Genomic DNA, 15,160 nt, shown 5'->3' on the forward strand with positions numbered 1-15,160 from the left:
CCTTTATCTCCCTTGAGTTTGATTACTTGTTTTTAAAGCAAACCTTTTGAAGCGAGTGGGATTTGAATGAAGAAAGATGGCTTAGTGAGTAGAACCTGGGAAGTTGTCCCGGTCGTGATGTTCCGAGGTTTGGACAACAAACCGAAGAGAAACAGCATTTATCCGGATGGTGAAAGCTGAGGTCAGGCCTGGGTGGAGAAAGACCAATGGTGAGAGAACAATGGCCCGCATCCCCAAATTGTTTTAGGAGTGGGGGCTGAGGGCTGCCAGAATCCCAGCCTGAATCGGAATAGGTTGTCCCTGAAGGCTGCTGGGTAAGACCTGGCAAGGATTCTGACTCCTAACTGCTCAGCTATCTGAAGACCCAGTGTCCCAGAGCCTCCTGCTCAGTTTCAAGTACCTCCTCTTTCTCTGCCGATGAAAGTAGAAACTATGTGGGCTTAGCGGGTTTGTGGTATACAAAGCCAGAGTTAAGTTTTCTTTTTTTTTCTTTTTAGAAATTGTATTTTCTTCTTCTTCTTCTTCTTCTTCTTCTTCTTCTTCTTCTTCTTCTTCTTCTTCTTCTTCTGAGTAGGCTCTACACCCATCGTGGGGCTTGAACTCACGATCCTGAGATCAAGAGTCACACGCTCTATTGGCTGGGCCAGGCAGGTGCCCCCTGAGTTAAATTTTCAAAGGCATTTGTCTCCTAGTCCCTTATTTCAACTCCTCGTTATTTCACTAAAAAACGTCGCTGGTTTGGAACATGGATTATGTTTGGTCACCAATACCGATGTGTTGTTATTCCACCACTTTTCTATTCGGCACAGTCTTCGAAAATGTGGTTAGGTAGCGCATATCGTCTGGAGAGAGAGACAGAATCCCAATCAGACTCCAGGCTCCATCCGAGCTGTCAGCACAGAGCCCGACACGGGGCTTGAACCTGTGAATCCGAGCCCTGTGAATCCTGAGATCATGACCTGAGTTGAAGTTGGAGGCTTAACCGACTGAGCCACCCAGGCGCCCCGGAGATTTTATTTTTTTAAGGCTTCTCTACCCAACCTGAGGCACAAACCCACAACCCTGAGATCGAGAGTCGCCTGCTCCACTGACCAAGCCAGCCGGGCGCCCCATCTCTCTCCTTCTCTTAGATTTATATAATATAAATAAATGTATATGGAGAGAGAGTTTATATAACATAGAGAGAGAGAGAGAGAGAGAAAGAGAGAGAAGCAATGGAAGGAAATATTCCAAAACATTCGCATCAACATAGTATGTTGCCAGATGGTGGTCTTATAGCAAATTTTAGATTTTTTTTTTTTTTTGAGGAACAAGAGCCAACTCTTTAATTTGTTTTTTCTTGCATTTGCAGCACTCCTCGATGACATCCTTGGTCTGAGACTCTGCCACAGTCCTTAACTACTAGGCAGCCGCAGCCAACCGCTTTGCGGGGTTCTCCTTCTGTGTCCGTCTACCTCCTCCCTACCCTAGTTTCTTGTCGTCAAGCTCGATTAGGTGGATTTGGTGTTGGGCACAAAGGGCCTCCACCAACTTGACATGCACAGGCTCGTCACAGTTGGACACAAGCATACAAAGGTGGGTTGGCGATTGTCGAAGGCTCTGGCGGCTTCCCCGGTTCCCGGTGCTTGGCCACGGTGGGTGAGGGCGGTCTTCAGCGCCTCTTGTAAAGCAGTATTACTGTCCAGTACACCTCCAGCAGCGACACCTTCCTCCGCCAAGGCAAAGCGGTGGGGCTGAATCTTGGATGCACCCCTGCCTCCGAGCTGCGGCTAGATTTTTATCGTGCAGTACTGTGTTCTCCAAACATTCCCGTAACAAGGATGATTTTGCTTTGATATTTGGAAAGACAGTTAAGAAAGCAGCAAGTTGTGTTTCTTCTGATTTTCAGCACGTTTGAAAAATGTAGTTTATTAAGGACCATCTAAGGGATCCATCACCTAGCGGATTTTTATTTAGCATTTAAAACGTGCCGGCCTGGAGCTAGACACTGGAGACAGGGAGAATCATAGGGGAAGGGAGAACTGCTTCACTGAGTACCTGTTATTCACCAGGTATATTTTTAAAGCAATCTCTGCTCGAATTTACGACCCGATAACAAGTCACATGCTCTACTGAGCCGTGTGACTGAGCCAGCCAGGTACCCCTACTAGGTACATTTCTGATATTTACTCATTTCATCTTCCCCCCCATCCTGGGAGGCAGATTTTCGCAACTATTAGTGATACAGATGAGGATTCCGAGGCTACCGAATACCGTGTGCCAATGGCTAAGGCCATGCAGGAAGCTGGTGGAAATTCCAGGCCTGGAAGGCAGGTCCACCTATTCCAAAGCTTGTGCTCGTTAATTATAGACTATTTTTCTCCCATAATATACACTCATGCAATATGATCCCTGGCCTTTCAAACCTCACAGTCTAGTTGAGAAGATAAATACAAATACCAATACTAGCAGTCCCCTGGTTAGGGACACTCTTGAGTGTTTTCGGGAGGCTGGACTGGGCTGGGCGGCGATGATCTTGCCTTCTATTCACCCCAGCCTTGCCTCGGACGGGTTTTTGTTTTGACCCTGGCAGGAACCGCCATTGCTGTCCCAGGTCATCAGATTGCAAATCTAGGTTTTATTCTGGCCTGCCTTTAACAATTAAGGCGGGGCCTCTCCAGCTTTAATGCACATACCGGTCACCTGGGGATCTTATTAAAATGCAGATTCTGGAAGAGTAGGTGTGGGGGTGGGAGCGGGGACTGGGATTTTGTATTTCTTTTTAGCAAGACTTTTTCATTTTCGTTTTAACTTATTTATCTTTAAAAGTAAGCTCTATGCCCAATTTGGGGCTTGAAGTCTAGACCCCGCGATCAAGAGTCACTTGCTCTACCAACTGAACCAGTCAGGTGCCCCTGGGAGTCTGCATTTCTAATAAACTCCCGGGTGATGCTGATACGCTAGTGGAGGGTTGGGTACCAGACACTAAGGAGTTAAATGAACTACCCCAGACCCAGACCTCAATGCCATCTGTGAGCTCCAGGCAGAGTGCTGAGCTGGTCTTTATCTCCCCGGGCCCCGGACTGCAGAGGGACGATTTCCCTTGTCCGAGCCCCTTCCCAGTAAAAGGGCAAGTGGCTGTCCAGCTTCAAGCTGGGGCTGACAAGGCGGCCCTGGGCCAGGAAAGATGCCCGGGCTCGCGTTGGCCTTCGCGTGGGCCGGGCCTGCTCTCTCCGGTCCCTCCACAGCCTGCTGCCGCCACCGCCGGGCCACCAACCAGGGCAAGGAGGCCCACTCCTCCCCTCAGACCTGGGGAAGCACTTCCTGCCTGCCAGGCGGGCTTAGCTCTGTGCCCAGCTGGGCTGGCGGCCTTTCTCTGGACATCTTCAGCCACCTGTCCGGGTGGTCTGGTCCCGGACCTGCCTGACGGCGGGGGACTGGCCCCGGTGACTCTCTGAAGCCCCTGCTAGCACAGTGAGTCAGACTGCCAGAGGCCCCGTGGCCCAGGGCCACAGGCAGGCCGCCTTGCTGGGACCAAATGGGAAGCCGAGGCTGGATGGCTATTAGCCCAGGAGGCAGCTACACAAGATGATGCAGCCAGAACAGAGGGACACCGTCTATACTGCTTCTCCTTATGCATAATAGATCATAATTATAATACTTGGAATGTACGTGAGGCCTGCTTTCCAGAAGCTCAAAGCCCAATAGAATATTGAGTACTCTTTTTGCTAGTCTGACAGTCATCCATAACATTGTTTCTATGGGAAATGGTTTCCAGTTCCCAAACCGCCTGATTGCATGCTGGGAACTGGCTGCACAGACAGGAGGAGAAGAGAAGTGAGGTAGTATTCGCTAAGAGCCAGAGGAACTGTTTAGACCATGTGTTGCAGGAGTGCAGAGGTGGGAGGGAGGTCCTGGCCTGGCCACTGCAAGACCTCCTGGGACGGGGGGACCGTGAGCTGTGCCTCTCAGGAGGTCTAGGATTTTGGGTAGGCAGGGTAAAGGGGTGCAAAGCCCCAAGGCAGGAACAGGGTGCCGACTACACAGGCTGGGAGAAATGGATTACGGCATCCTGACTGGAGTCAAGGGCTGTCAGGCCAGATGGGGTGGGAAGAAACGTTGCCTAGGGAGCTCGCATATGAGAGAAGGAGGGGGTTAGGGAGGAGAAGAGGCGTGTTACCTACATTCTCTCTGTTCCTCATAGGACCCCTCATTGCTTAGATGAGGAAATAGCTTCACAGAGGTTAAGTGAGGCTCTTAAGTACCCCCGAGGTGGTAAGTGCTAAATCGGAATTTGAATCCAGGGGCGTGTGGGTGTTTCCATGACCTTGCGACTTCTTAATCCTGCACATGTCCCTGACTCCTATATCGGGCTTCGAAATACCCATGGAAGTCCGTGTTTCTGAAAATGTTCCAAAGGCCACCTGGCCCAGATCCTGGAAAAGTCAGAGGCCATGGTGACTGGAGTACCCTTGGGTGTTAGTCAGGCTTCTCCAGAGAAACAGAACCAATAGAAGAGAGAGACAGAGACAGAGACAGATTGATCATAAGGAACATGAAGGCTGGCAAGTCTGAAATCTGCAGGGTGGACTGGCAGGCTGGAGGCCCAGGAGAACCAACGTTCCAGTTTGAGGCTGAAAGCAGGCTGCTATAGGACCAGGAAGAGCCAACGTCTCAGATCAAGTTGGAAGTCAATCTGCCGAAGACTTCTCTTTTGCTGGGGGCGGGGGTGGGGTCATCTTTTTTGCTCTGTTCTGGCTTTCAACTCGTGGGATGAAGCCTGCCTACATTATGGAGGCCAATCTGCTTTACCCAAAGCCCTCTGATTTAATGTTAATGTCATCTAAAACACCCTCACAGAAACACCCAGAAGAATAACGTTTGGCCAAATATCTGGGTATCCTGTGGTCCAGCCAAGTCGACACGTACAATTAATCATCGTATCTTCCTTGCCACTTCCAGCTCCTGGCGGCTTTCGGGATTCCTCATCTTGGGACTGCAGTACTCCAGTCTCTGAGTCTATCTTCACACGGCTTTCTTCTTATGTGTCCTGTCCTAAGTCTTCCTCTGCCTTTCCCTTGTAAGGCCACCTGTTACTGGATTTAGGGCCCTTCCTAAATCTAGGATGATCTCATTTCAAGATTCTTAGCTTAATTACATCTGCAAAGACCCTTTTCCCCCAATCAGGTCATAATCACAGTTTCTGGAGGTTGGGACATGGGCATACATTTTTGTGGGGCCACCAATCCACCCACGAAACTAGTGTTGCCCCATGGAAATCCGAGGGGTTCTGCCGGCACGGCCACTTCCTAGCTCCAGGTAGAAAACAAAACAAAACCCCAAAACTGAAGACTCCAGACTATCAATAATCCTAGCGAAGGAGGCAAGTCAGCCACCCTTTGGGGTAGGTATTTTAAAGGGAGTGTCATGCTGGGTTGCCTGGCCCATCCCTTTGTGAAGTGAGAAGGAGAAAGATTCCCAGAGAACCTTTGAAATTTTCGTTCAAGAGGTGCTCAGTTGGTTACGCGTCGGACCCTTGATTTCAGCTCAGGTCATGATCTCATGGTTCATGAGTTCGAGCCCCGTGTTGGGGTCTGCACTAACAGGGCAGAGCCTGCTTAGGAATCTCCGTCTCCCCCCCACCCCCCCGCCCGTCCCCTGCTCTGTCTCTCAAAAACATTAAAAAAAGAAAACTATTTTTATAATTGTTTTCAAATACTATTTCATGATAATTTTTATTTTGAAGTCAATAAAATTTAACAAACATGCTTAATTGGAGCTCTATATGTAAATCACACTTGTAAATATATCCGGAGGTTTACAGGCACCCAGCAGTGCATGTGTATCCGCTGCGGACAAGTAGAAAAGGAAAATATTTAGTTAAAAAATAGCCCTGAAGCAAGAAGTCACATCCCAGTACAGACCAGTCATCATGAAGCAAAGACCTCCTTGAGACATACATGACATGATCCATTTTGGACCAGCTCTGACACACCTCCTGCAGCCACACGGGTTAAAGCTTCCACATACTTCCAGTGAAGAAGAGGGAGACTAACCATATCTTTAATAGTAGGAAATTGGTTGTGGCTTTACTGATATTGTGGGAGTCCTGTCTTTTCTGTAAATTCCTGTAAATTCTTTTGATATCTTTTATAAGCCCTTAAGCCCCTTTCAGGGTTTTGTATCTAGACATTTGACCAAATAAACACTTTTCTGATCACTGAGCTTGTATTTGGGTGTTATTGTTTATGTTCTTCATTCTTTCCTAAATTTCTGATCTTATCTCCCGTCTGTCTAAAGAACCTCTTATTTCCTAAAATGCAGGTCTACTAACAACCAGCTATCTTAGAGTTCTTTTATCCAAAATGTCTTTATCTTCACTTTTTAAAAAAATTTATTTTGGGGCACCTGGGTGGCTCAGTTTATTAACCATCCAACTTCAGCTCAGGTCATGATCTCACGGTTCGTGGGTTCGAGCCCCGCCTCGGGCTCTGTGCTGACAGCTGAGTCTGGAGCCTGCTTCGGGTTTTGTGTCTCCCTCTCTCTGCCCCTCCCCTGCTTGTGCTCTGTCTCTCTGTCTCTCTGTCTGTCTGTCTCTCTCTCTAAAAATAAATAAGCATTAAATTTTTTTTTTAATTTAAAAATTAAAAAGATTTTAAGTACACCCATCATGGGGCTCAAACATGCAACTCCGAGATCAAGAGTCATATGCTCTACCGACTGAGCTGGCCAGGCGCCCATCATCTTCACTCTTGAAGAATCCTTTACTGTTTATAGAATTCTGTGTTGACAGTTTTTCTTTCAGCACTTTAGAGATGTTCCAACTGTCTTCGTCCTTCATGGTTCTGGTAGGAAGACCATGGCCATTTGAATGATCATTCCCTTATATGTGACATTTTGTTTATCTCTGGCTACATGCAAGATTTCCTTTTTATCCTTGGCTTTCATCCACGTGATTATGATGTATCAGGCGCGGTTTTCTTCATATTTATCTTGTTTGGTGTTCACCAAATTTTGGGGTGTTTTTGCCATTATTAACTCCCCCCCCCCTTCTCTCTTTCTGGGATGATTACCTCTATGTTAGATCTTTTGATATTGTCTCACAGATCTCTGCAGCTCTGGTCATTTTCCTTTCTTTTTTCTTTTTTTTTTCTTTTTAAAGGTTTTACTTTTAAGTAATCTCTTAAAGCCCCCAAAGTGGGGCTCAAACTCACAACCCCAGGATCAAGAGTCTCCCGACTGAGCCAGCCAGGTGCCCCATGGTCATTTTGTTTTCTGATCTTTGTACTTTCTCTTCTTTATTTTTTTAAGTTTAAAAAAAAAAATTTATTTAAGTAATCTCTACCCCCCATGTGGGGCTTGAACTCATGACCCCAAGATCAGGGCTTGTGCACTCTTCCTGCTGAGCTAGCCAGGCACCCCTTCCTCTTTTTTAATTTGGAGAATTTCTACTGATCTCTCTTCACGTTCACTGACTTTTTCTCTGTCTTTTCCATTCTGCTCTTGAGTCCATTCCGATTTTTTCCCCAAACATTACATTTTTTGGTTTTAGAACTTTGTTCATTTTTGTATGGTTTCTATTTCCTTTGTTGAGACTTCCTTCTTTTTCACATTCATTACAAGCATAGTTTTCTTCAACTCATTGACCATAGTTATAACACCTCCTTCAAAGTCCTTGCCTGACAATTCCAACTTCTGAGTCATCTCAGTGTTGACCTCAACTACTGATTGTCTTTTGTCTTGAGAATGGGTGGGTCACGTTTTCCTATTTTTGTTTTTGTTTTGTTTTTCTATATTTGATAATTCTGATGGTCTACTAGGCATTGTAATTGTGAGGTTGTAGAGACTCTGAATTCTAGTATATTCCTCCAAAAAGTGTCGATGTTTTTTGTTTTGGCAAGCAATTAACTTTGTTAGGCTCAGACTGCAAACTCTAGCTCACCTACAGAAGACATCAGCTCAATGATTGGTTCAAATCTTTTGGCCCTAGTTGGCATGTGATTTGAGTCTGCCCCAGGCATGCATGATTCAAGGGTCCTGGGGTCCGCCAGAGACCTTGGCTCCGTTTATGCACAGAATGTGGGGCTTTCCTGTCCTGCCTCTCTCCTTTCCAGGACTCCCCTGGGTTCTGACATGTGGTTCTTTTTTTTTTTTTTTTTTTTTTAATTTTTTTTTTCAACGTTTATTTATTTTTGGGACAGAGAGAGACAGAGCATGAACAGGGGAGGGGCAGAGAGAGAGGGAGACAAGAATCGGAAACAGGCTCCAGGCTCTGAGCCATCAGCCCAGAGCCCGACGCGGGGCTCGAACTCCCGGACCGCGAGATCGTGACCTGGCTGAAGTCGGACGCTTAACCGACTGCGCCACCCAGGCGCCCCCTGACATGTGGTTCTTGAGGCCAGAAAGGTGGAAGGTTTCCTGTTGGAGTTTTAGCTCTCTTGTGCCATGCTACAACAGTAATCTGGGCTCAGGCTATAAGCTGTAAAATTGGAAACTCACCCCATGCCAGTCCTTTCTTCCCCATTTCAGCTCCCATCCAAAATCTGCCTGTTTTTGTTTTTTTGCTTTGTGTTGTTTTTTACTCTCTGGAATCTCCAGGTTTCTTTCTTTCTTTTTTTGTTTTCTTTTCTTTTTTCTGTTTTTTTTTTTTCCATAGTTTGTAGTTGCTATCTTTAGGGAGGTTGTGCAGTTACTGGCTTATTCCACAATACTGGAAGTGGAAATGCTTTTTAATTTTTGAATCAGTAAAGACATTGGAGTATTTACCCCTTGTTAAAAAATAATATATGTGCATTAAAAAATGATATGACAGGGGCGCCTGGGTGGATCACTTGTTTAAGCACCTGACTCTTGATTTCGCCTGAAGTCATGATCTCATGGTTCGTGAGTTCAAGCCCCACATTGGGCTCTGTGCTGACAGTGCTGAGGCTGCTTGGGATTCTCTCTCTCCCTCTCTCTCTCTGCCCCTCCCCTGCCTGTGCTCTTTTTCTCTCAAAATTAATAAACTTAAAATATGATATGACAAAAAAATATATGACATAGAGAAACACAAAGAAGAAAATAAAACTACCCATAATTTCATTTTTAAAAGACACTACTGGGGCACCCGGGCGGCTCAGTCAGTTAAACATCTGGCTCAACTTTGGCTCAGGTCATGATCTCACAGTTCATGAGTTCAAGCCCCAGGTCAGGCTCTGAGCTGACAGTGCAGAACCTGCTTGGGATTCTCTCTCTCCCTGCGTCTCTGTCCCTCCCTTGTGCTCTGTCTCTGTCTCTCTTTCTCTGTCAAAATAAATAAACTTAAAATAAATAAATAAAAGACACTATTACCATGTTGGTATATTTCCTTCTATTTTTTCGTATATAGTTTTTCATGTATATATATCCAAATGTGTTTATATAAGCACATATATATATATTCCCTTTTTTAAAATTTTTATTTCCTTTAAAGTAATCTCTATAGCCAGTGTGGGGCTTGAACTCATGACTCTGAGTTAAGAGTCACACACTCCACTGACTGAGCCAGCCAGGCACCCCAAGAAGTAAATGCATTTCTTATAACTAAAACAAGAACGTACTATAGATGTATGATGCGCTGCTTTCCCCCCAACCCCATTTGGCCATATATAATAAACACCAAAAAAGAGTTCTTCTGGGCTTAAGAATAAAGGGTTGGTGAACTTACTAAAGACAGATTGAAACATGAGAGTTTTGGTCTAAAAGGGGTGGTGCTGAGAGGTGGTACCTTTGAGGGTAAGGGCCACAGAAGGGCCTCAGCACCTGCCCTTGCTGCTATAATAGAGGGAACAGTGTCTTTTTTTCAGCCCCAAATACCTGGGGAGGAGCTGAGGATTTGAGAAGGGGCTGTGGTTTCTTCTGCGAACTCCTGGCTATTAGCGACTCTGATGAGAGGAAGTCCCAGCCCTGAAGTCTGTGGGGGGCTTAGGCAGGCCACCCAGATAGCTCTACAGGACAGTGGCAGTCACTGCAGCTTCTGGGTGGCCCTTCCAACTGCACCTCCTGACCTGTGCTGACTGTACATGGAAGAGGTGAGGAGTAGGCACCGAATTAGGGGAGAATAGTTATTATCTGATGCGCTGATTTGAGTTTTCAGGTGTCTTCAACTATAGCAGGGGATAACTTCCTTCAGAGTCAAATTACCTGATGAGAAGTCGCCCCTTCTTCTTTACAGTCAGTCTGCTTTTGTATAGGTTTGACCTGAGATATTTATTCACTACTCTTTTTCTCTCTCTCTCTCTCTCTTTTAAAGTAGGCTTCATGCCCAACGTGGAGCCCAACACAGAGACCAACACGAGGCTTGAACTCACGACCCTGAGATCAAGACCTCAGCTGAGATCAGGAGCTGGATGCTCAACCTACTGAGCCACCCAGGCACCCCTTTATTCGCTACCCTTCCCTACTTACCCAGCTTTTTCCAGTATGTTGAATCTTTGATTAGATCTTTAGATCTTCAGTTGTTAGCCACTAACTTCAAACTCAGTACGTTCTAATCTGAGCTCATCACCCCCCTCCAGGATCGAATCGTCTTTGTGCCTTTCATATTTTTGTTCGGGACACCACCCCTAGGTCACCCAGTTGCAGTGTCCTCACTCAGACCTCCGTCTTCCATCAGTGGCTGTGTTTTGGTGGCTTTTGTTCCACGAAGAGGATCCACTAAAGGATTTTGAGTGGAGGAGTAGGGTGTGAGCAGATGCGGGCGTTAGTAGAGAGAACGAACTGAGGTCGGAGAGAAAGAGACAGGCGAAGGGCAGAGAGACCCGTCTGGAGAACAGCAATAGGCCATGCAGGAAATGAAAGCGGTACTTGAAATGGAGGAGAGGCTTTCAAGAGACAACTTGAACGTGGAACGCCTTAAAATTTTCAAAGCCAGAAGAACTCTTAAAAGTTGAAAAGATGGTTAATGTTGTTCAAGATATGCATTTGGGGGGGGGAGCCTTGGTGGCTCAGTCAACTAAGTGTCCAACTGTTGATTTGGGCTCAGATTTCGCTCTCGTGATTCGTGGGATCAAGCCCCACATTGGGCTGTGTGCTGAGCACGGAGCCTGCTTGGGATTCTCTCTCTCTTTCTGTCTGCCCCTACCCTGCTCGCTCACTCTCTCTCAAAATAAGTAAACATTAAAAAAGATATGCATTTTTTAAAAAAAGTTTTTTTTCAACGTTTATTTATTTTTGGGACAGAGAGAGACAGAGCATGAACGGGGGAGGGGCAGAGAGAGAGGGAGACACAGAACCGGAAACAGGCTCCAGGCTCCGAGCCATCAGCCCAGAGCCTGACGCGGGGCTCGAACTCACGGACCGCGAGATCATGACCTGGCTGAAGTCGGACGCTTAACCGACTGCGCCACCCAGGCGCCCCAGAAAGATATGCATTTTTAAGCAAACTTTTCAAGGAGGTATAGTATACGCATAAAAAGCGCAGTAACGGTGTCAGCTTGATGAAGTTTCAGTCTGAACACAACCATGTAGCTATTACCCAGACCAAGAAACAGAGCGTTACAGCACCGCAGAAGCCCCCAATGTCCCCTCCCCATCTTTGTGCCCCTCCAAGGAGAGTCACTAACCTGACAAGTAATGCCATAGATGGATCTTGCCCGTCTGTTAACTTTGTACGCACGCAATTCTGTCGTATGCGTTCTTTTGTCTGGCTCCTTTCGCTCAGCATCGTACTTGTGAGATTTAGCTACGCTTTCTTAATAGAAATAGTTCTTTCCCTCTCAATGCCGTATAGTATGCAATTTACTGTTAACAGACATTTGTGTTGTTTCCATCTGGGAACTACTATAAACAGTGCTGTATGAATGCTCTATATGTTTTCTTGGTACACCCATATATACGTTCATGTTGGGAATAGACCTAAAAGTGAGTTCTGCTTGTTCACAGGATATAGATCTATCTCCATCCATCTACCTATCTGTGACAGGGCCACAGAGCTTTCCAATGTGTCAGTCCCAATTTACACTCTGCCTAGCAACGTAAGAGCGTTCCAGTTGTTCCAACACTTGGTATTGCCTGCCTTTTTTTAAAAGATTAGCCATTCTGGTAGGTATGGAGACAGTGTCTTTTACTAGATGCAACTAAACAGAATCACATGCATGGGTCAAATCAAAGAGTGGGCCCACTCTCAAGCAGCTCTGAATCCACTGGGAGACTCACTGACAGAAAAACAGGTAATTACGACATACAATATGTGCTATTCTGAGTATTGAATTACAGGAGAGGGAAGACAGTGTGCCAGGTTAGTTCAGCAGAAGTACTAGTGTGCTCTCTCTACAGTATGGGGCACAGGTTGGAGGGGCCTAGAGGAAGCAAGAAGACCAGTTAGGTGGCTATTAAGTAGTGCAGGGGCACCTGGCTGGCTCAGTGGGTAGAGCATGTGACTGTGGGTCTCGAGGTTGTGAGCTTGAGTCCCACGTTGGGTGCAGAGCCTACTTAAAAAAATAAAATCGTGCCATTGGGAGGTGAATGAAGAACAAAGCCACTGGAATTGTGAAGCAGGTAGAATCGACATGACCTGCCTAAATGATTACTAGAATATGGAGAGAGAGAATCGAATGACCACGCAGTGATCTTAAGGCAGTAGGATGGACAGGTAAACATCCAATGTAATGTGCAAAATCAAGGAGTTATCAACGGTGACTTCCAGGTTTTGGATCCAGGTGTCTGGTTGCTGCTCTCAGTTGAGAACTGGAGGTAGGAAACATGTCCTCGATTTGGACACACTAAGTTTGAAAGGCCTATGGGATATGTAGGTGGAGCTATCTATCATCAGTAGGCATTTGGAAATACGGGCCTAGAGCTCATAAGAAAATGAGGGAAAGCACTGTGGATATTATTGGAGGGATATTTGGCATTTTGGAGGTATTTGAACAATGGGAGCGCATGGCATCGAGAAGGAGATTGTGAGCAAGCTTAGGACAGAACCCTGTGGAATCCCACATTTAAAAGGCAAGTAGGGGGCGCCTGGGTGGCTCAGTCAGTTGAGCATCTTATTCTTGATTTCACATCAGGTTGTGATCCCAGGGTTGAAGGATCGAGCCCCACATCGGGCTCCGCGCCTGCTTGGGGTTCTCTCTCTCTCTCTCTCTCTCTCTCTCCAAAATAACAAATTTTTTTTAAAAAGATAAAAGGCAAGGGAAAGAAGATGACTCCTCAAATTGAGACTTAAGCATAATTTTGGGTTGGGGGGGAAGTAAGCAGAGAGGGAAAGTTTGAAGACACAGAAAGTAGACATGATGAGCCATTATCAAGGACTCAGGAGTGGGCAGGGATTGACATCAAGACACTGGAGATGAGGTGGGACACCCCTTGCTGACACTGGAGAGAGATGAAGAAAGGATAGGTTTGGAAACACGTACACATAAATCTGAAGGCAGAGGAAGGAAGTAGAAAGTTCATATTTGATGACATGTATCCCTGTAAGGACATCTGCAAGGCATCCTGTTAAGAGTCAGGGAAGCAGAGTCAGGGCTGGCGATCTGAAGAGTGGTAAGTCTTGGATCTGTCATTGTGGCGAATGGGAGGGGCCGATGACTAAGGGCAAAAATAAGATTGCAGAGTAGCATTGAAGTTTCTACTAAGGTCGGCTGCCAAGTAAGTCAAGCTTCCCCAGTGGAGGGAGAGCCATGGTAAAAAGAAATAAATAAATCACTCCCCGGGAGCCAACATCCTAGGACTCCACTTCATGTTGAAGTTCTTGAGATTAACCATTCTGTAGAAGAGGTGTCATAGCAAGTACCTTTAGGTGGGGAGTAAGGCGGGCTGGGAGAAGTTTTCTTTTTTGAAGATTTGATTTTTTTAAGTCATCTCTACCCCCAGTCAAGAGTTGCATGTTCCACCGACCGAGCCAGCCAGGCACCCCTGGAAGAATTCTTAATGTCATTAACTGAATGATAAAAAGAGGAAGTGAGGCCATGTCAGCTGTGGCCACCGTCAGCTAGGTTTATTATCTGTCCCCGCTGTGGTCACATCTTTTTTTCTTTTGTTTTTAATCAAGTAAACTCTACCCCCAATGTGGGGCTCGGACTCACGACCCCGAGATCAAGAGTTGCGTGTTCTACTGACTGAGGCAGACAAGCGTCCCACAGCTTCCTTCTTATACCAGGTGGCTAGGTTCCCTTACTTTGCTTTAGGTCTTGGGATCCGGCCACATCCCTTTTTGTCCAGGCTGGTGGCAGCAGTGGTGTCACCGAAGTCCTAATTCTTTCAGTTAACATCTGGGGAATTTTTAGCAGTCACGCCAGGATGAATTCATTCAGCCTTTGCCTCTACCTTCCATTTGCTTTTTGCCCTGGCTAGAATCTTCACCCAGCCGTCAGCACATCGTGTTCTTGCATTTTAAGTCAGCCACTGGAAAAGTGAAGGCACCTTATAGACCATAGGTTGCACTTGAAGAACACAGGCCTAGACGCATCATCTTTCCAATTAGATGGGGGGAAAGGGGAGATCTTGATCCAGTGGGATCTCCAATGAAGATCTCATTTCAGTGTTAGCAAATTTCTGGATGTTAACCAAAAACTGTCCGTCAACTTGCAACTCCGGCAATTATAGCTTCCGCATGGGAATTTTACTCTAGATGGGACTACATTTCATCCAGGGAGAGCTATCTGGATGGCTCTTATTCAGGATGCAGGTGTGTGGGGAGATTTAAGTAGTTAACATTCGTGAAACACGCTGTGCTCTTTCAGCAAAAGGTGTCTTGAGAAGAGTCTACTATTGTTAACATCATCTTTTTGAGACACTCCAGGAGTCAAAGTGCTTGTTTTCACACTGGTTTCGGGAAACAAAGGTGTCGGACTATCCTGAGTTAATCCATTTCTGCAAAATGCCCAAGGAGCCAGCGTGAATTGGAAAGTGAGTGACAAAAGGGACCATCTGAAGATTCAAAGACCTCTCAGCACCAATTATGCCAAGAAATGCTAAGCAAATTAGCACTTTGGCTAATTAAAAAATAAATACTCGAAGTAGTCAGTGAAAATGGCTCATCACCCTGATAAATAGTCAATCTGTTTGAGTAGCATTTCCAGTGTTAATTGAGGTCTGGGTGACTCAGTGCCCTGGTGGCCAAAACTCAATCGTGAAAAAAAAAAAAAAAAAAAAAAGGGAAGGTACTCAGAGGCCAGGCCACGGAGCCCATGGCTTCTCACATCTGCACACAGCCCCC

General features: G+C 46.1%; 1 pseudogene; it reads right to left on the reverse strand.

Annotated features, from left to right (window-relative positions):
* Positions 1 to 1,207: 1,207 nt before the first annotated feature.
* LOC122477152 lies at positions 1,208 to 2,276 on the reverse strand (annotated as a pseudogene).
* Positions 2,277 to 15,160: the final 12,884 nt, after the last annotated feature.

Source organism: Prionailurus bengalensis, chromosome X (assembly GCF_016509475.1).
Source record: "Prionailurus bengalensis isolate Pbe53 chromosome X, Fcat_Pben_1.1_paternal_pri, whole genome shotgun sequence".
Taxonomy (NCBI): Eukaryota; Metazoa; Chordata; class Mammalia; order Carnivora; family Felidae; genus Prionailurus; species Prionailurus bengalensis.